A 21,847-nucleotide genomic window follows, 5' to 3' on the forward strand; every position below is an offset into this window, starting at 1 on the left:
GCTGTGGGCCAGACCCTGGGCTCCTTGCCGGAAATTAAGAGACAGACACAACAGAACGTGATCTTTTCCCAGGCGGGGCTTGTGGTTCAGTGCCTAGGATAAGACACTGAGGATTCTACAAAGGCGCGGAGCGAGCACCGAGCACCCGCAGAGCAAGTAGGAGGGGCGAGTAGCCCGCCCCGGGGGCCCGAAGTCAGGAAAGCGATGGTGGCCGGCCCCGTTCGCTCGCGCGCACAGACTGTGCAGGGACTCGCTGGTGAAGGGGGACAGAAGCCCAGAGGACGGGCGCCGAGGGCAGGGTAGTTGGCGCCGAGTGTGCCGAGCTCCCAGCAGCGCGGCCTCCCCGCTGGGGCCTCAGAGACACTGTGCCGAGTGCCAGGCCTGGTCCTGGGCGGCGGAGAGCCGCGCAGGTGTTCCAGCAGGACTGCAGAGAGCACTTCCAGCGAGGCCACCCCAAGCGGGCGGAGGCTGAAGACACAGAGGCCTGAGGAGGTGACTGCAAAGGAGGGGAGGAGGGTGGTTTTGAGATGTGCTGAGGAGGAGAATGCGCCAGTCCCAGTGACTGCGTGAATGCCTTGGGTTCGAGGGAACGACCTGACCTGAGGTCCGGAGAGCGAAACCGGAAGAAGAAGTCGTTCCAAATGAAACATCGCGTGTTGGGGACAGCGCCTCCTTGGCATGAGGAAGACGTCGTCTGAGCACCAGGACGGCATCTGGACAATCCAGGCTCAGTTCTAAAGCCTCTCTTTGGCCCTAGGTTCTGACTTAATTTGCGACACTCTGTATGTGCTCATCTCACTTTCCTTTCTTCAGTTATGTAGCTTTCATATATTAACGTTATTGTCAGTTTATCCGTCATCTGTGTCCCATTAGTTGACTGTATCTGTTCCCAGGGTAATTATTTGTTTTATTTACTAGTTGGCTGCTACCTTCATTGGATGTCATTAATGCATCTATTAGCCTTATATTTATTCTTTTGTTCCTGGGGTAATTTTTTGAGTAGGTTTAGTACCCCACCTTCGGCCTAGTTTATTCAAAATTACTTATATGATCCATTCATTATAATTATAAATATTACTGTGTAGCATAATTATTCATTTAATGCCTCCATACATTTCTTTTTGCCTGCCCATGTTTTGAGAATAAATACAAAGATTTTCCCTATATAATTATCCCTCTCCTACGTCTGATCTCTAGGAGTAGTGTTGTTTTCACCAGAAATCACTTCCATAGGCAGAAGCATCTCTTAAAATCCTTTTTGCCCTTTACTAAGCAAAAAGCTAAATTAATCGAGGGAATAGTTCCTTGCAGCCAGACTGGAGCCAGAAAAAGCCACTGATCCTCTATCCTGGTCTAATTGTCTCTCATTCATTGATTCACCAAGTCTTCCTGGAGCACTCACCGTATGCCAGAGTCATGCTCTGTGCCTTTCCTTCTCGGACTGTGGAAGAACAGCTTTCAGCCCTGGTTGAAGCGGTAAACAAGCTTTTAGTGGCAACTTAATGCTTTATCCCAGACTTTAGACCCTAAAGGAAGGAAAGCCCTGGTGGGCGTATAACTCAACGAGAGCAGGCCCAGATCAGGCAGCCTCCAAGCAGGGACGTTGCTCACAGGCTCTGGCCTGTGTGGGCCCCGAATCCTGACTGCCACGTTCAGTCCCTGCATCCGGTGCAGGCCCCTCTCCCTCCCCACGTTGGAAGGACACCTGTCACCGGAGACTGTAATATTCAGTTTCTGGGCTCGGTCCTTCCCTTTTTCCTCTCCACACTTTCCCGGTAACGTTATCCATCGCCGCCTGTGTGTTGACTCCCCCGGCTGTTTGCAGCCCAGGCCCCTGTCCCGCGACCAGATGCCTCACCCGCTCGCCTCCTGCACGCCCCGCAGAGGTGCAGGAGGTAATTCAGCACCCACACCTGCCAGCATGCCTGCTTCCTCCACGTCCCACCACGTCCCGCCTGGCCGATCGGGCCGCCCCTGCCCCTCAGTTCCCCACTGGGATGCTGTGCGCACCCTCTGCTGGCGGCCCCTCTGCACCCTCCTCCTCCCCGTGAGGCCTCTACACGCGGGCGCTAACTTAGCAAGCTGGGTGCCAGGCAGCACGGCCTAAACGTGGTGGATGGATGATTTCTGGGAAGGAGTACGATAGTTCATCCAACTTAAAGACCTTAAAAGGAATAGCATCAAGGCTTGAACCCGAAACTCTGAGGCCAAAATGTGCCTGCTCTCGCCCAGCCCGTCTCCTCCCCTTGCTTGAAACGCCGAAGAGGCTCTTTTGGCCTTTAGATAAAATTCCCGCTCGGCTTCACGCGCTCCCCCTGGTGTCCTGCCTTCTCCCTTCCTGTCTACTTTTCACGTTTCCTGATGCCAGGAAGCTTTAGGCCTTCATGTGATCCCGTAATGAGTCCTGAACTTTCCTCCCTCACACAGCAAGTTTCTACTCATCCTTCAGACTTCAGCCAGCAGGCCAGCTCTTGGTAAGCTCTCTGCAACCTCCCAGCCCAGCTCCGCTCCCTTGTTTAAAAATATTAAAAGAAAGAGAAAGGAACATCTTTAGTGCTTCTCACTTCTTTGGGGATACAGTCCTTACCACAGCCCGCATTTCTCTAGCCTTATGTCCTGTCACCTTCCCGTCAAGGGTGGGGGGAGCCCTTGACTTGACCTCCTCGGGTGCTCTGCTCCCCCTTACCGGACCGTTCCTCTGTCTGGCGGAGCCCCCTTCCCGTTCACACAGGCCACCTGTCCCTGCTCACCGGCCTGGCCCAGCAAAGACACTCCCCAGCCCGGTCGGCTCTCGCGGCCCATGGGCCTCTCCATCGGACACTCACAGCAGTTGTAATTTTGCAGTTATTTCGTGATTGTTGGAGCAACGTCTCCCCAACTAGTCGGCCTGCAGCCTCCAGGAGGGCAAGGACTGTGTGTTTCCCTCACCACGGTCACCCCAGCCAGCACCCCAGCCAGGCCCCAGTGCGGGCACCAGCACGTGGTGAATGGACGGATCCTGTCCTCGGGGGCCCCCCCACGTCCTCCAGATACCTTGTGTAGATCCTGCCGTGATCACTCCCCCATCTCTCTGCCCCTTGTTGACTAGACTGCCATCCCCAGGGAGTGGGGACCACGTTTGAAGCAACTTTGTCTCCTTAGTGACGGCACAGCGCAAGCGCGAGAGAGATGTCTGGGCCAGCACTGTGTGGGGGTAACCGCTGATTAACAGGCAGCCGCGGAAGAATTTCTAAACGGCCAGGGAGACCGTGCTTAGGACCCAGACGGTTACATAATTTTGTTTTCCTTCCTACCTCTTCATAGATCAGAATACAGAGGAATCATGTTTTCCCAAGCCATATTTATTTATAGCCATCCTTTTTTCCCCCAGAAATTTACCTAGTGTATTTTAAAATGCCTTTCTGTGAATGAAATCAGCATCGTATCTTCCTCACTGGATCAGCCTAATGTAAACGTAGGCAAAGTCCCGACGCGTAACCACACAGGAATCCAAGCCCCTTCGCCAGGCGGGGGGAAACCGTGAGCCAGTGTGAGGGGTGACAGCAGGAGCCCGGGGCCTCAGGGCCGGGTCCTCCCAGCCGGCCCCCGTCAGCACGCACTGGCCTCCGCGCCTGCTGTTCGAATTCCCAGGTGCTTACTGCCACTGATGGCTCGCCGGTCCTCATTGCCACCTTTGCTGAGGCCCGCTGGGCATGCAGGGCACCGCCGCCTCCTGGTCCATCTCCCTCCCTTCCAGGTGGGAGGCCCCTCACATGCACCCCGGCCTCTCACACCCGCCCTCAGGGCGCCCGTCAGTCGTGGCTTCAACGCCTGTGCTCTGATGATCCGCCCCTCAGTGCATCCTTTCCCCGGCCTGCAAACCAAGGGCCTCCTTCCTGTCCTGGCCGGGCTACCAAACCCAGCGGGTCCCAGCTAAAAACCTGCCTCCCGGCCCTCCGGGCGGGCGGGCCTCCTGCATGCCCCGCCCATGGGCGATGCTCGGCTCTCAGGTGGAAGCCACCTCACCTGTTCTCCTCACTGTACCACAGCCAGCCGGTCGTCTCCTCCAGGAAACACTTGGTGTCCGCACAGTGGCTGTCTTTGCTGGCCCTCGCCAGTTTTTGCTGGGTTTTGTGACAGCCTTCCACTGCTCTCCGCCCCCTGTTCTTAGTTCTTCCCGGGCGTCCCTCACGTTGGCACTGGAATGTGTTTCTAAATCTCCTTACAGCACTCTCTGACGTCTGTGTTTAAAAGTAGCGCAAAGGGTTAACAGTAGTAGACTTCTTCCTTTAGAAGCAAATTGGTCAAGAAACTTAGACTAGGTTGAACTCAAATAAACAAATGCTGATTGAGAGCCCAGTAAATATAAGCCATAGTGTAAGGCTATGAGTAACTATGTCTAAGGCATTGTTTATCTATATGAAATATGTTAAATTTGCTTGTAAAATTCAGGTATTCAAATAGATTAGTTCTTTTGCTGCTGGAAATATTAAGAATTGACCGAGTCAAAATTTGCATTTGCTTCCTATCATGTTGAAGCTTTAACAAAATAAATAGGATCATAAAATTAACATTTTATTGTTCTTCAGAGATCTGTATTCACTTTGCTTCTCTCACTGAATTAAATTACCTTTAGTTATTTGTTTATATAAGGAAAAAAGGACAAGTCAACTTGATGGAATAAAATATGGATTATTTACAAGGCCTTTGGGCTTTCTCTTATTTAAAGGCATATGAATTTGTTAGCTGACTTATGTGTCTTGTGCTCACGCAAGTTTGGATAATCAATAATGCCCCTTTACATAGTAATCCTCTAATAAGAAAAAGTTCTTTTTTAGCGTGAGTATAGAATTACCCTGCAGACCTTGTCTTGAATGACAGAAGCTTCTCAACACTATTGTTTTGCTATATTGTGGTTAAAGTAAACTTGTTTGAACTGGCCTGGGGACCTTACCATCTTTTGGCGCTATTGTTCCAAATTCTCAATTCATAAATAAGAAATTTTGGAACCCCATCCTTTCTCACACTGAAAACAAACTGCATTTAATTTTATTCTTAATTGAGGAAATCATGAAAATAAGGGTAAGAAAACCAAAATGAGGTTAGCAAGCAAACTGAGAGCTTGCAAGACTGAACATTTGGCAGCCGTAGTACTGCCTCCGGTCTGGCTCCGAGCTTCCCAGAAGCCAGAGGGGACCGTGACTAGTTATGTGAGTCACAGTGTCATGAAATAAAAGCAGCCACATGTGCTTAGAAGCGCAAGTCTTCCTGGTACTAAAACCCAAGAAATTTATCTTGTGGCTCTTTGTATGCAGGGCCGCATTCTTAGCATGAATCCCATAAAAACAGTGTTAAAGGGCAGTTTCTTCTGGCATCTCATAATCTTGACTAATGGCACAAGCCCACAGTGAATAAAGCAGTTCTGCAAGAGACCAAGATTGCAGGTGCCTGGTGCAGAGTACCCAGAGGGACAGGTAGAGGGCTTGCCTTTTAGTGAGTCCTCCATCAATAGTATTTATTTCTAAGTTTTGATTCATTTTGAATAGCAGTGGGTGTGAAGTTATGCTCCCAGGTAAGATCTAGGCTAAGTAGAAAGCTTTGCCCCTACATTGAGGGATTTACCATGACCAGAACCAGAGACCCCTGAGAATCTCGGATCCCCTCCAGTTCAAAACCTTCCAGGTCTATACCTTAGAGATTTTATAAATGGGGCTATTATGATGGATGATCTGTTTAAACAAAAGAACCTTCAGGTGAGGCACTCAAGTAAATTAGTTATGAAATAAACCCCTGTGTAACTAAATTGGTTTATTCTATAGGATTAGTGTGAGCTATAAGCCACTTAACATGTGCCCAAAATTAAGACTGGTTTCAGAAAATTTTATGTAAAGCTAATTTTTCAAATATCTTGAGCTCAGAGCCATTGTCTGTTAAGACCGCTCTTGTTCAGGAGAATGGCTTTCCCCCTGTGCTGAGAGAGAGAGAGATTTCACTACACTTTGTTCTTCTCAGGTGGTCATAGTTTTGTTGCCATAGAGTCTTCCCCAGAAAGGTAGAGTTTAGCATACTGATAGCATTTCTTCCCATTCCGAGCCAATATATTATATATATTCGTCATCTCAAGACTAGTGAAAACATTATATATTTTCAAATTTTTTCAGTGACAGTTAGTAAACACATTTTTTTCTGATGAAAATGCTTTGTAACCAAGTAAGCTTGGACCCAGACGTAAAAGAATAGACTTTGAACTGTGTTCTTAAGACTAACACAACCAGACTTTTTTCTGTCGAAAGTAACGACTTACCTCCACATATTTCATGTTTAATGGGTTAGAGTTGTGATGATCAGTTGTGTGTTCAAACGCTTTATGCTAAACATAGCAAACTGGAGGTATATGTAAATTCTTTCCAGAACTAATATCACCAATTTGCTATAGTGTGTATTAAATGAATGGTAAAGAAAAGACACAAACATGTAGTTAGTAGGTGAAAGATTAAAATAATATTTAAAATTGCTTGTTAGACTAAAAAAATTCATAACTATCATTTTAGTCTGTTTATATAATTCTTCTGGCTAAATGTAATTGAATTCTTTTTGCTGTTGGAATAGAAATCTTACATTTATCATTGGGTCACAGGTTTCTGTGGGAGTCTTTCTCTCCTTGTATTCTAACTAAATAAAATTTTTCAATTCAACAGTTGTTATAGAGCACCTACTGTGCGCAAAGCGTAGTATGTCCTGTGGGGACACAGAGATGGACAAGGTCTGGGCTCCTGTCAGGTGAGATAAAGAACCTGGAAGATGTGCCCTTAAGTCCCAGCATCCCAGGCAGCACAGTGGGGGGGTAAGGGGGCTGGACAGCAGTGCTGTAGACAGAGTGCCACGGGGGCCAGAGGCCGGGAGACGGCACAGAGGGCAGATGTGCTCATTGGTGGGAACTAAATTCAGCTTGCAAGCTATACTACTGAAACTACAGCTTTACCCTGAATATTATCCGACATCCTTAATCTCATCACTACGTATTACCAGGGGATTCCATCCTGTGGTGAGATCCTCATATTTTTTAAAAAGTAGTCTTCCTCTTTCCCTCTCTCCTTCCTCCAAGACTCTGTATTCCTTCTTCCATATTTTTCTTTCCTTTCCCATATGTTTTCCCAGTCATATAGAAATAAGGGATTTTGAACTCTGAGTTTGTCTTTGGCTTCGCTTTGCAGAATGGCTCTCCACTCTGGTGAAATCCCTTTCATCCTTCAAGGATGTCAACCTCCCTAGAAAGACTTCCCAGACCCCCAGGCTGAGTTACTCCCTCCTTCCTCTCTGTTCTCAGAGCACTACCCATATCGTCCCGTTATAAGATACAGTGATTTATAGTGTGTCCCAACCCCAGGAGCTTTGTGAAACCCTGGCCGGTTTCCACTTGGATCTTAAGCGCCTCACGCCGAGTCTGGGGCCTAATGGACGAGTGTGAGCGAATGAGCAAAGACCTTCCTTTGAGTAGGAAGTGCATCTCACAAAAGTCTTCTTTTCTCTGCATCTCGGGGATATTCGATACAAACAGAAAGAATATTTTTAAATAATGGCGAAGAGTCCCTCAAAATTACTATTTCAAATATAAAGCAGCCTAAATTTAGTCCTCTTAAATAATGAGAGTTTTTATTTTGTTGGGGTTTTTTTTTTTAACATCATGATAGAAAATATATGGTACAGGCTGTTTTAAGAAATGTGGCTTGAAATTAGAGTCAGAATTTTGACCACCCTTCTTTATACAGAGTAAGATGGTTAGTTAACAGTGGAGTGAAGGGACAGGCTGAAGAAAGGGCTATAGAATACCAGCCTGACACAGGACACTCAGGTAAGACCAGGTTCCACATCCACGGATCGGCATCTTCTCAAAGCCAAAACTGCCACAGTCCTAAGCACTGAGGCTAAGACCACTGTAGGGGAGGAAAAACTTACTCCACTCTCTTATGCTCTGTGCACGGAGCCTGTGAATTAAACTGTCAGAAGACTAACAGGAGAGACCATGTATGAATTTTATTTCATGTTAATATTTTTGCATAGCATGGAAGGAGCTTCATAGTAAAGTGACAACCCCAAAGAAGCAGTTAGACTTGGGGGCTTGTATACCATTTTTACAAAGGGCCTTAAATTGTGGAGCAGTGACTAGACAAAGCCAAGGGATTTGGGCAGCTAAGGACAGGATATTGTTGGAAATTGACTAGGAAATATATGCGGGAAACTAACAGAAGACAAGGGTTATTTTAGTGCAGTTTGTGCAGACTCATCTCAGCATAAACTCCCCATATCTGGTGGTAAGAATGTTCTCTTCTTCCTGGTACCAGGAGGACACCTTTCTTATGGGAAATTTATGCCCTGCTTTTGGCAGAAAAGAGAAGGGCAGAGAGCCCTCCTGCATCTGTTTCTCAGTTGCCTTCAGCTCAAAATAACCAAATGCCAAAGTGGCATATGAGGGCGTGGAATGTTCTCTCCTTCATTATCATTATTTGACTTTGGACTTGGCTGTGGGATCTGTATGGTGGGGACCTTTTGGAAGAAGGGGTGGGGAATATATTGACGATCTCTGCTGTGACTCATGGACCTCACACATCCGAGATCAGCTGATGCACTTCGTAGGCTGTGTTGCTAGAGCGTTAGAGGAGATACAGGTGCAGCTGTGCCTGGTTTGCGGCAGGTACCCTGGATCCGTTAGCTGCTCTGAGAGGAGGGTCTGTAAGTAGCCTGTAATGGATGAGCAGGACTTGCCTGTGGGAGCTGTGGGCACATGCCTGGGACTTGCCCTTTCAGCCTCCAGCCCCTGAACCTTGAAGGGGCTGCCTGGGTAGAAGTTTTGTCCAGATCAGCATTTCCCAAAATGTTATGGGTGTTACTGGAGGGGGAGAAGCCCTGTGAAGGAATCCGGGTGCCTAACTTTGCTTTCTCACATTTCCAGGTATCTTCACTGCTTTACTGTGTAAATATTCTTTGTGGCTCTTCCTGCGGGAATACTGGTATTTTCATGCAGTGCACGGTGGGAAGTGTGGTGCCACATGGCAGATGTGACTCTCTCCTGCTTTAGGCTCTTGAAAGCACTTCTAGGCGGTTGGAGGGCTCCCCAAATCTGCCACACCACCCGTTGTCTGCCTGCCATTGTTGATCGTATCCATGAGACCTCCTTACATCTAGGAAACATACATTGCTCACTTATTCTTGCTGGTGACCTAATGGCAGGAGGAAAGGATAAAATAAACAAAAACGCATTTTATTTGGCTTCTTTTTAGCAGCGCTGATAGGAAATTTTATTGAAGACATTTGAGTTTAATGACCAAGAGGAATTTTTATTGTTCGTGCTTCATTTTTCCCCATAAAGTGGAAAATCCAAAATTAATTGAATATTCTACCATACATAGTTATTCTCCTCAAATTTAAATCATTTAAAGGTCCTGTCTTACATTGGCCTGGTTCACACTGTAATTTTAAAATAAAATTTTTAAAACTGTATTCTGTAGTCTAACTTTTAATGCTTATTACATGTTGAAAGCTTGCGTTTGCTTTTTCGGTACCAGGTCAAGCTCATCTCTGGTAGATTAGGGGGTCGCGGGGGAAGAAGCCAGAAAATCCCATCCCTGCTCATGGAGCTTTTATGTCGTGATACTTTTAAAAGAAATAATGGCCAGATCCATAAGAAGAGGATACGTATATGTGAGGACAGTTAATACTTGAGCATTACCTTTGGTTTTTCCCTCACAGGAGTAGTTTGAAGGACTCCACAAATGAAGGACATGTTTCTCTTTTGGCCCAGGAACATGTGAGGAGGGGACTGCGGGTCTGAGCTCTTCGAGTCCAGCTTGCGGGGCACCCGTGCCGTCTACACAGTCGTGTCTAAAACCAAGAAACGGGGAAGCCGGGCCGCCGCCACCGCTCACTCTGTATGCCTCACTGCCACAAAGCTAGACAGTGTTTTATAGGTGGCCTTTACTTTGATAAATTGGTTTACATTTTGAAAAATGTTGTTTGCAGCAAAATGTCAGTGGCAATGAGGATAGATCCAAGTGGTAATTAGAAGTTTAATTTTGATGAATTGTAGGTTAAAGATCTTAAATGTTTTTATGCACCAAAAAGGAAGCCTGGACAGAAATACTCCTAAACTTTTCCTCTCGGGCCTGAGGAGAGCATCTGCTACAGGACGGTGGTACTTTTCTTTCTTTCTGTTATTTATTGTTTGTTTATTTTTTTTAAGAGACTGTTACCTTTTTAAAAATCCCCATAGAACTGTACCTAAAATCTGCAGTTATATAAAAATGGTTTTTAGGTCATAGTGTTTTGAATATACTTTTTGTTATATGTACATAATTTTCATATTTATTATTTTAATACATAGAGACCATTCATTTACCATAATTCCTTACACACACATCTACCTTTTCCATAACTACACCTGGGTAACTGAACTCAGCTGGACAAAAAGCACCCAGTTTGGCAAATTGGTACCACCATACTGGATGTTACCAACCTCAGCTGGCTCTTCTCATTGCATAGTGAGTTCTGGAAGTCTGCTCAGGCTCTCTGTTTCTGAAATAATTGTTTTAAACCCCTCTTCTCAAACTTCCAATCCTCCTCACTCTTCTTTTATAATTTTGTTTTCTGATGTATACTCCAGAAGCCATAACATAAAAGAATAAACTCGTACTGGCACAAAAACAGAAATACAGATCAATGGAACAGGATAGAAAGCCCAGAGATAAACCCACGCACATATGGTCACCTTATCTTTGATAAAGGAGGCAAGGATATACAGTGGAGAAAAGACAGCGTCTTCAAAGTGGTGCTGGGAGAACTGGACAGCTACATGTAAAAGAATGAAATTAGAACACTCCCCGAACACCATACACAACAATAAACTCAAAATGGATTAAAGACCTAAGTGTAAGACCAGACAGTATAAAGCTCTTAGAGGAAAACATAGGCAGACAACTCTATGACATAAATCACAGCAAGATCCTTTTTGATGCAGCTCCTAGAGAAAGGGAAACAAAAACAAAAATAAACAAATGGGACCTAATGAAACTTAAAAGCTTTTGTACAGCAAAGGAAACCATAAACAAGACAAAAAGACAACCCTCAGAATGGGAGAAAATACTTGCAAATGAAGCAGCTGACAAAGGATTAATCTCCAAAATTTACAAGCAGCTCATGCAGCTCAATATCAAAAAATCAAACAACCCAATCCAAAAATGGGCAGAAGACATAAATAGACATTTCTCCAAAGAAGATCTACAGATCGCGTACAAACACATGAAAGGATGCTCAACGTCACTAATCATTGGAGAAATGCAAATCAAAACTACAATGAGGTATCATCTCACACCAGTCAGAATGGCCATCATCAAAAAGCTACAAACAGTAAATGCTGGAGAGGGTGTGGAGAAAAGGGAACCCTCTTGCACTGTTGGTGGGAATGTAAATTGATACAGCCACTATGGAGAACAGTATGGAGGTTCTTTAAAAAGCTAAAAATAGAACTACCATACGACCCAGCAATCCCACTACTGGACATATACCCTGAGAAAACCAGAATTCAAAAAGAGTCATGTACCGCAATGTTCATTGCAGCTCTATTTACAATAGCCAGGACCTGGAAGCAACCTAAGTGTCCATCAACAGATGAATGGATAAAGAAGATGTGGCACATATATATAATGGAATATTACTCAGCCATGAAAAGAAACGAAATTGAGTTCTTTGTAGTGAGGTGGATGGACCTAGAGTCTCTCATACAGAGTGAAGTAAGTCAGAAAGAGAAAAACAAATACCGTATGCTAACATATATATGGAACCAAAAAAAAAATGGTTCTGAAGAACCTAGGGGCAGGACAAGAATAAAGACGCAGATGCAGAGAATGGACCAGAGGATACGGGGAGGGGGACGGGTAAGCTGGGATGAAGTGAGAGAGTGGCATGGACATATATATACGCTACCAAATGTAAAATAGATAGCTAGTAGGAAGCAGCCGCATAGCACAGGGAAATCATCTCTGTGCTTTGTTACCACCTAGAGGGGTGGGATAGGGAGGATGGGAGGGAAATGCAAGAGGGAGGAGATATGGGAACATATGTATATGTATAGCTGATTCACTTTGTTATAAAGCAGAAACTAACACACCATTGTAAAGCAATTATACTCCAGTAAAGATGTTAAAAAAAAAAAAACAAAACTCAGTTGTTTTAGCTAATTCCGCTGATTTTTTCGTTTCATTTTTAGTTTGTTTGACTCATTTTTTTTTTCCCGGTATGCGGGCCTCTCACTGTTGTGGACTCTCCCGTTGCGGAGCACAGGCTCCGGACGCGCAGGCTCAGCGGCCACGGCTCACGGTCCCAGCTGCTCCGCGGCACGTGGGATCCTCCCGGACCGGGGCACGAACCCGTGTCCCCCGCATCGGCAGGCAGATTCTCAACCACTGCGCCACCAGGGAAGCCCTGACCCATTTTTAAAATACCCGTTCACTCTTTTCTTATGGGATACTATGGCCTTTCTAAAATGTTAGGAAATATTTCTAATTTATTAAACTCTGCTTTTATTTTATTACTAATAAAGCCATCAGTAATTACATATTACTATGTAAGCCATTAGCTTTAAGTATGGCTTTGACCACATACTTTCATCTAAGTATGGCTTTGACTATATTCCAAAGATTTTATGCATTGTATTTTTTATTATTTAAAAAATATTTTCTTAGTATGTAATGAACTTTTTCCTACACCCAATTGCTGTTTTTGAGTGCATCTTTAAGAATTCAGCGTTTTTCTTCATACATGTACTGCACTGTAGCCACTGAGTATAGCTGATGACGTTCTTGCTGAAGTTACCAATGCCGCCCCAGCTGAAGTTACCAATGCCGCCCCAGCTGCTGGCTACAGCGAGGCCTTTTCCAGCCTTTGTCTTCTCCTTCCTAGGGCTCGGGACGCTCCTGCGTGCTCTCTGCTTGTGAAGTGTGCCTCCTTGTCTTGTGTCTTTCCTCCTCTACTCTGCCTGCTCTTCATTACTGGCACTGTTTCTCCAGGGCTCTGTCCCAGGCGAGCTTTTCTTCCCATTCTACTGCTTTCCTCCGAGCAAACTCATCTGCCCCCACGATTTTGCCTCCTTCTTCCTTGTCAGTGACTTTCAGGTTTATTGCCAGCTTGGCCCTTCTCACCAGAGATCCAAAACCGCGTTTCTGGTAGCCTGCTGGACGTATCTACCTTGTTGTCCCATTGTTACCTCAGAATAAACTTGTAGAACCTCTTGTTTTTATCTACTGAATACTTCCTCTTTTCCCCATGGCGCTGCTTTAATTTAATCCCCCATTGTACATCTCTTCTGGCTATACGCATTTAAGTTTATTTCCTTCCCTAATCTCTTTTTGCAGATTGAACCTTCACTATTGCCAATTTTTCTTTATTATGGTAAATTACTGATTTTGTTATGTCATTAGGCACTTTAAAATAATTCATAAGTAATGATTATTGTAATCATTTAGAAAGCATAAATTCCAGTAATCAAAACTTATTGTTAACATGCTGTTTCCTTGTAGTTTTTCTGTACCTATATTTTCCATAATTAAGATCATCCCGAAAGTAAAGTTGTATCCTTCATTTCAGAAAACTTAGCATTAGAAGGTAAAGTTAGATTCCATATTCAACACCTTCCACTAAAATTAATTCCAGGAAGATCAAAGAGTTAAACATAAAAAGATAAATCATAAAACTTCTCAAGAATACATGGGTGAATATTTTTTGTGATTTCACAGTAGAGAAGACTTTTGTACATATATATAACCAGAAGTCATAACATGAAAAGTGATACACTTTACTGCGTAAGAACTGAATGTTTTTACGTGACAAAGCACACACACATAAAGTCAAATGACAGTCCAAGGAGAACATTGCAACTCATCCCAAAGGGATAGTTTCCTTAACACCTTCCTAAATAGGTGTTACAAATCAGTCAAAAAGACAAATCACTCAATTAAGAAAAGGCAAAGGTTATTAACAGACACAGAGGGCTTTAAACGTGTGAAAAGGTGGTCAACAGCACTCATAACAAGAAAAATGTAATTAAAAGTGAAATGAGAGACTGTTTTTCATCTGTTAGGTTAGCAAAGATCAGAAAGTTTGATGACACGTGTTGGCAATGGTGTTGAAAACAAGCAACTTACATGTTGCTGGTGGAAGCTTGGACGGGTCCCTCTGCAGAGAGAACTTTGATGATATTTTATCAAAACTACCATATACATATCCTTTGCCCTACTGGTTCTATTTCTACGAATTGTTCCCACAGACACACATGCACGTAATGCTATAGTAATAGCAAGATCAGAAACAACCTAAATACCCATTAATAAGGGGACCACTAAATGGACTGTAATTCATGCATATGGTGGAACCCTGCACAGCCCTTTATGGGTCAGCTCATTTGTACTGACAGGAAATGATTGCTCAGATACATTTTTATTCAGGAATTAGAGGTGCGCCATATGTTTAGAACTCCACTACTTATGAAGAGAAGCATACATACACATAGAGGGTATAATACGAACCCAGTATCTCTGGGAGGCTACACAGGAACCTGTCAATTGTGATTTCATCTAGGGAGAACAGAGGGTCAGGAGCGGGAGGGAGACTGATAATTCTCCGTACACCTTTTTATACCTCCGACTTTAGTATCTGCGGCTTTAAGGTTTTTGAAGCATCTCTTTTAAAAGCTGCATAATGTCATCATTTATGAACATGTAAGGTTGTTTCTATTTTTAATGCTTATAAACAATTCTGTAATGCATATCTTTCTGTATACATCTTTGTACATATTTCAGATTGTTTCTGTAGGATCACTAAGAATAGAATTAGTGGATAAAAGATTATGAACATCATTATACATTATGATGTATGATATTATTTTCCCCACAGGAGATATAGTTCATATCCCACCATCAGGCTGTGCATATGCCCTTTAGTTTTGTGGGTTTTTTAAATTTATTATATATTTATTTTTGGCTGCGTTGGGTCTTTGTTGCTGCGCGCAGGGCTTTCTCAGTTGCAGCAATCGGGGGCTACTCTTCATTGCAGTGAGCAGGCACCTCATTGTGGTGGGTTCTCTTGTGGAGCACGGGCTCTAGGCGCCTGGGCTTCAGTGGTTTTGGCACTCGGTCTCAGTAGTGGTAGCTCACGGGCTCTAGAGTGCAGGCTGAGTAGTTGTGGCGCACAGGCTTAGTTGCTCCACGGCATGTGGGGTCTTCCCGGACCAGGGCTCGAACCCGTGTCCCCTGCACTGGCAGGCGGATTCTTAACCACTGCGCCACCAGGGAAGCCTGAAACTCTCTTCCTCTTATTCATGTGCACAAAGAAAGATGACCTGTCATCTTTATTTATTTTTTTTTTTTTTATATTATTGAATCAAGGAGTACGTAAATATCAGCTATCCAGAATTTCCAGGGAATGCATCCTTCTGGGAAGCTGAGTTCCCATAGTTTACTAGACGTTGATGCTGTAAGTATAGGAAACGTTCTTTAAATTTTGTCTCTTCGTTAGATATATTACACGTTGATACGTGGACATGTGTCACTGAGTATAACTGTAATCTACTTTTCCTAGTTTTTTTTAAGTATATATAAATTTATTTATTTTTGGCCGCGTTGGGTCTTCGTTGCTGCGCGCAGGCTTTCTCTAGTTGCGGCGAGCAGCGGCTACTCTTCGTTGCGGTGCGCGGGCTTCTCATTGCGGTGGCTTCTCTTGTTGTGGAGCACGGGCTCTATGCGCATGGGCTTCAATAGTTATGGCACATGAGCTCAGCAGTTGTGGCTCTGAGGCATGTGGGATCTTCCCGGACCAGGGCTCGAACCCGTGTCCCCTGCATTGGCAGGCGGACTCCCAACCACTGCGCCACCAGGGAAGCCCCACGCCCTTTACCTTTTAAAAAAATTCTGCTAATTTGACAGACAGAAAATTACATCTTGTTTAAATATACATTTGATTATGACCAAGGCTGAACATTCATATATTTATATCGCCCATCTCTCTAAATTTAGTCCCTCTTTGGGCTCTCTCATGAATTATTGGTCCATATGCTGCTCGCTCATTTATTTACTGTGGTCCTTGTGTCCTTCTGTTCGATTTTATGCGCTATTTATATGCTAAGGATATTAATCTTTTGTCATATTTGTTTCTAACTGGGTCTGGTCTGTAAGGATGAGTAGGAGTTAGCCAAGAGATCAAGCTGGAGGAGGACGTACCACATATGGAGAAATAGCAGGCCTTCCTTCAGGAAGAAGTGAGAAAACTCCAGGTCTTCCCGTAAAGCTGCAGTCAGTGTTTCATTCTGGAAGTGGTGCTGGATGGGGTGGGATTGATGAACAGGAACATACCTTCCACGCTAATGCACTTGACCCTTATCCTGAAGATAATAGAGAACCGGTAGGGAATTGTAAACAGGGAAGTATGTGATGGGTTTAATTTACAGCTGCTCTCAAGACTGAGAGCCTTTGGTCTCCAGAGTGGGTTTTCTAATAGTAACTTTACCTCCTCGGCCAACCGTTCTCCTTGGTCATTGTCCCCCTTCTTAAAATAATTAAACTCAGTTATTTCACTTGCACTTACTGCTTTTGTCACTAGCTCTTTCCCTCATAACGCTCTCAGCCGCTTTTCCTAAGACATGCTTGGCACTTGAACTATTTGGAGCAGTGTTGGGAGATAAGATGATCTTTTTAAGCTCTGTGAGAGACCATTTTTTTTTAATGCCTTTGCAAATGAATAAGAACTTGGCTTATCCCAAGTATTTGTCAAAGGTTGGATTGTTGGGGTTTACTGGCCCCTGGAGGAGACACAGCTTGGAGTTGAAAATCCCAGACTGTGTTCAGCTGGGTTCAGAATCTAGCTCTGCCACTTACTGGACATTTGATCTTGGCCTTTTTTTTTTTTTTTTTTCCCAATCTCTGAGTTGTACTTTGTGCGGATTAAATCAGGTAATGCATATCCAGTTCTGAGCACAGTGCCCCGTGCGTGGTACCTGTGCCAGAAATCATAGGTGTTATTTGTCATCCCTGTGGACCCTCAAAACAGCAAATGACTAGAAAGCAGCCCTTTTCTTTGTGGATTTTGAAAATAGAAATCTGAGGTTATACTTATCTCTATTGCGTTCAGTATTACCTGCTTAAAGTTCTTTTTTTATCCTTTCTTAAAATATTTTTCCTCTGACCTTGGAGTTCAAGGTTTTAAAAGTAAATATCTTGGCATTGTCATCCGGTTGTTAAATCTCAATGAACCGTCTCAATTTTTTATAATCACTTCTGAAATATTCTCTCCATTAGAACTTTAATTACCTACACAGTCCACATTGTTCACACTTATTATTCATAGGTTATATACCTTTGCCCTCTTCTGAAGGTTATTTTTTTCTTACATAGTTCTCATCAACTTATCTTTCTGTGTTTTAGATTTGATTTCCTAGTTTGTCCTCTCTTCTGGCTTCTGTAATAGCTGTTAATTTTTACTTCCTTCAGCTGTGTACATAATTATCCTCTAACATTGCAGTCGTTGTTTTGTGGGGGTTTTTTTCCTTTTTTTGCTTTTCTTAAAAGTGGGCAAAGGTATTGTAGCTCCTATACTATTTATCTTTCAATTTTCTTTAAAAGTCGACCTACTGAAGAATAATTTACATACAATAAAAGCATCCACTTTAAGTGTGAGGCTCCACCTGTTGACCAATATACAGTCAAGAACTGTTCCATTGCCCCAGAAAGTCTCCTCAGCCCCTCTAAGTTCCCTTTGCCTGGCTCTTATTTCCTCTTTCATGATTTGGGTGTGGATTTCATCCTTCAGCCCCCCTGAGGCCAGTAACCTTGTTGATCTACACCTCCCACGGTGCTTAGATGATAGGCCTTCTAGACTTCTTCATTGGATTCTCATGGTGAATTTTGTAATCATTCCCTTTCAGAGGTTAATTCAGTCTTTGTGCTATAACCCTTTCCATTCTATTTCTTTATCAGTTTCTTACTCTTTGTTGTGATTTCCTTACTGATTATTAGTATTGTTATTGAAGGTCTCTTTGATATGATATTTGGATAAGTTTGTATATTTAGTAAATATTTATTAAGCACCCTCTCTGAACCAGGCACAAGGAAGATAAAAGTCCATACTGGGTGGGGCTACCATTCCAGTGTAAACTTAAATATTCATAAGAAGGAAGCTTTCTGCTCTGTTCCTTTCCCAGAGTACTTATGACCTTCAAATGGTCCTTGAGCTTTTCCTCTAAAGCTGTTACTATGCATTTTATTATACACAGCATACATTACATACACCATAATCCCAAGACTCTTGCATTAATCTGAGGTAAGAGCCTGAACCAAGATTAGAGCTGAGCGTTTGGAGAAGTGGAAGATGATGCAGAAGACTGTAAGTTGAAACAGTAAGATTTTGTGATTGTCTAAATGTAAGAAATTAAGGGGAAGGAAGGAATTTAGGATGAATACCCAAAAATCTGACTTGGACAGTCTGAGGATGCTCCTACCTAGGAATGAAATACTGGCCATTGGGGAAAAGGAGAAAGAAGATAACTTCAGTTTTGAAAGTGTTCAGTGGGAGAATTTGTAGTGGGCATAGTGGGCGCCTTTTGTGGGCAAGTCCAAAAGGCAGTTAGGTTCTATGGATTGGGGTGCTACCAGAACTTTCTAGAGGAAGTTTTGGTAGCCAGTGGCATATATACATATATGGTAGTTGAAACCTTGGGCATGGATGTGGTTACTGGAAGACATGTTATTAAAACAAGGTCCAGTATGGAGCCCTAGAGAATATACCACATACAAGAGGTAGCAGAGTCAGATGAGCCCGCACGGAAGACTAGGAAGAAACAGGCAGTAGACCTAAAGGATGAGAGGAGAGACTAGCCAGCTGCGGAACTCTCCATCCGCAGAGCAAAGATAGATACCTCAGTAATAGTTTGCAAACACTATCATCTGCCTCACTATAAAAGTTGACTTTAAAGATCTTACTTTACTACGTATTATGAAAATTTTTGTTACCTAAACTTGGTGGCCTAGGTATGCACTGAGTGGCCTTTAGATATTAAGGCTTGGTGAGTGTTAAGACGTGAGCAGACAGCAGTGTCACGGAGGCACACAACATGGTCTCGTCAGGTAGTGTGGCCTCAAAGGTGTGTGTGAGGGCGAACAGGTGATCCGGAAGCAGCGGTAGGGTCCAAGGGCGTAGCAGCACTCTCCTCTCAGCCCCGTGGAGTCTGGAGGCAGGGTGAAGCAGCTTCCCCCTAATGGCCGCGAGGGAAGCGTGTCTTCAGGAGCAGGGCACCTCCGAATTAAGGCAGGTGGATGGAGGACGTCCTTCCGGGCAGGTGCAGGAGTTTGCCCCAAAGCGGCCAAGAGAAAGGGTTGAGTCGTTTTGTTACTGGGATACTTGGCTTGGGGCTGTGGGAAGGGGAGAATGCACAGATGTTTTTACAGGATGGATAAGCAGAGAAGCCAGCATGTGGGGTGGTGGCAGAGGATGACAGAAATGAGGATATTACATCAGCTGGTTGCCAGGTCACACCTCTTGCCCGCTGAAGCCAATGTGAGCCTCCAGGTGCTGGGTGGCTGTGATTACTATGGCCTGCGTTTGACTGACAGTGGTTCTGGAAAGAGTCGAAGCAGGACCTCAGGCACTAGAGAGCTGCCGTTACTGCCGGCCATATCGCTCTGCACCGGGGACATTGGAGTGGCTGGAAGAATCTCACAAAGGAGGTTCGTCCTTGCAGTGGGGAAAGGGTAGCCAGTAGCACCTGTGTACACTGGAGGTCTGTTGGCACAGAGCGGGGAGGGGGGAGGAGAAGAAAAGACTCGTGGGAATCTCCTGCACAAAGCAGCGCTAAGAAACTGCAAAGTTTCCGGAGGGTCGAGGCAGAGCAGTGACGTGCGAGCAGCATCATCTGCCCTTTCTGTGGATGCCGTCTGCATTCTCGTGGTAGCCGTTGCTCTTCTGTTGCCCTTTACGTGTCCGTTTTTTGTCTTATTGCAAACAGCCTCTGACTCCGGCTGGGGTCGCCCTAATGCAAGCCATTGTGCAGCAGCTGGCTGCCATCTCCATGGCAGCATCTCACGGTTTTCTTCGAAATGTTCTTGCTCGGTCAAGGCACTGATGGCAAGAACGTGCTGGAGGATCAATGGTTTCCCTTGGCAGCGGTGAAATAAACGCAAATGATAAAAACCAAGGCGAGGCAGGATTGAAATAATTGGTGGTTATAGCCCCTTCTTAGAAAATGGCAGGACTCAGCCCGACTTGTGATTTACCTTCACAAAACGACCGCCATGTGAAATAAGAATCATACACCTATAAACTGTTCATGCAGTAGTGGTTTCATGGTCCAGAACCAGTGCAGTGTCTTCTCGTGGGGCAAAGGGAAATGCCGTGTTCTAGACGTGGAGGGGGAGGAGGCGCAAGAAAGGGGGGAGGGAACCTCTCGGTCACTCATTCCACGGGTGTAGCCAGAGTTTGAATGACAGCTTTTGATTGCTTCAGACACATTTAAGTGGAAGATCAAGAGCTTTGTTCCTTTAGGTACAGACTTTGGAGATTTGTGGAGACTAGAATGCACAAAAGCACACTTAGAACGCTGACCTGGAGCTCGAACGATACAAATTGTCGAGTGTCTTCAGCAATTTGCTAATTTCCTTAAACTTTAGAAGAACTTAGGTCGTTGCATTCGGAGACATACTCCTTTGTCCCTCGCTATTCTGACTAGTTGCTGGCTTTTAGAAGAATGAATTTAGTAATGACTACTATTGCCCATTTTATTTTTCCAAAAAGAAGAATTAAAACACTGGATGATTCCCTGAGGTAAATTCCTGTTGTAAAACCGAGTCTGCGTATGGAAGGAAATATTAGAATTAAACTGTTTTGTTCCTTCTCTATCCCCATCACCACCAGAAAGAAACTGTTTTGGAAGAGCGTGTGGGTGTGAGGGAGAACAGGGATGTTGCGGGACACAAATAAGCCGTATGTTGTGCACGAAGGTGCCAGAGATGGCTTTAGCCACCCAGCTGCCGCATGCAGTCTTGTTAGATTAGCAGCCGTCCATGACGAAAATCTATACAAATCTATGTATGTATATCCATTCCCAACCCTCGTGACCCTGAGACAGGTGCTGAGCACCCAGAAGCTCCGCGGCAAACACTCCGGAAGGTTCCCGTGGGGCTAAGATGAAAGACTCCGCAGCAGCTCACATCCTAAAGTGCAGAGGCTCCTAAACTGTCTACTTTTCTCCTTATGGTTCTTAACGTTACAAGAGTTCATTTTCTCTTGCTTTTAAATGCAAACGGACTTGATATTTGAATGTTTAATTTTCTTTTACATTAGGAAAGTTTACCTAAAACAAAATTAGTCCTCTCCAAAGTAAGGTTTCCCAGTTCAGTTGTATCCAGCCCCCAGCTCCCAAGGAAATTACATTCCCCTTCCCTCATTGCTTTGCTGCTTTTTCCGTTCTTCTGTTTCTAAATGGAACTAATGGTTTCGTGTGGATTCTTTAGCTGGTGTTTCAAGGTAAGTGCAGAGCAACCTGAGATCATACAAACACTAGAGACAGTCGCGTCTGGGGCGTCTGACTTTGGGCGGCATCTCCTTGGTCCTCGTTTCTGTCTGGTGAGGCTGGGCAGGCGTCGGGGTTAAGGCCATATCACTCTCTCTGGGTGTGGGAGTCCCGAGGTTACCGACTTTTGAATCGTCTACTGTGGCTAATTATCCACACGACAGCCTGGTGTGACCCCGAGGGTACAGGGTGTGAAGCACAGGGTGCCGTGAGGAGAGGGGGTACTAATTGCATTAAGGTGTAACGAGAAGAGGAAGAAGAAAAAAA

At 44.5% G+C, this 21,847-nt stretch overlaps 1 protein-coding gene across 2 annotated transcripts in view; it reads left to right on the forward strand.

Annotated features, from left to right (window-relative positions):
- LYRM4 (LYR motif containing 4) overlaps window positions 1-21,847 on the forward strand; it is a 113,622-nt gene that overhangs the window by 9,718 nt on the left and 82,057 nt on the right. The window lies entirely within an intron of this gene.

Source organism: Kogia breviceps, chromosome 10 (assembly GCF_026419965.1).
Source record: "Kogia breviceps isolate mKogBre1 chromosome 10, mKogBre1 haplotype 1, whole genome shotgun sequence".
Lineage (NCBI taxonomy): Eukaryota > Metazoa > Chordata > Mammalia > Artiodactyla > Physeteridae > Kogia > Kogia breviceps.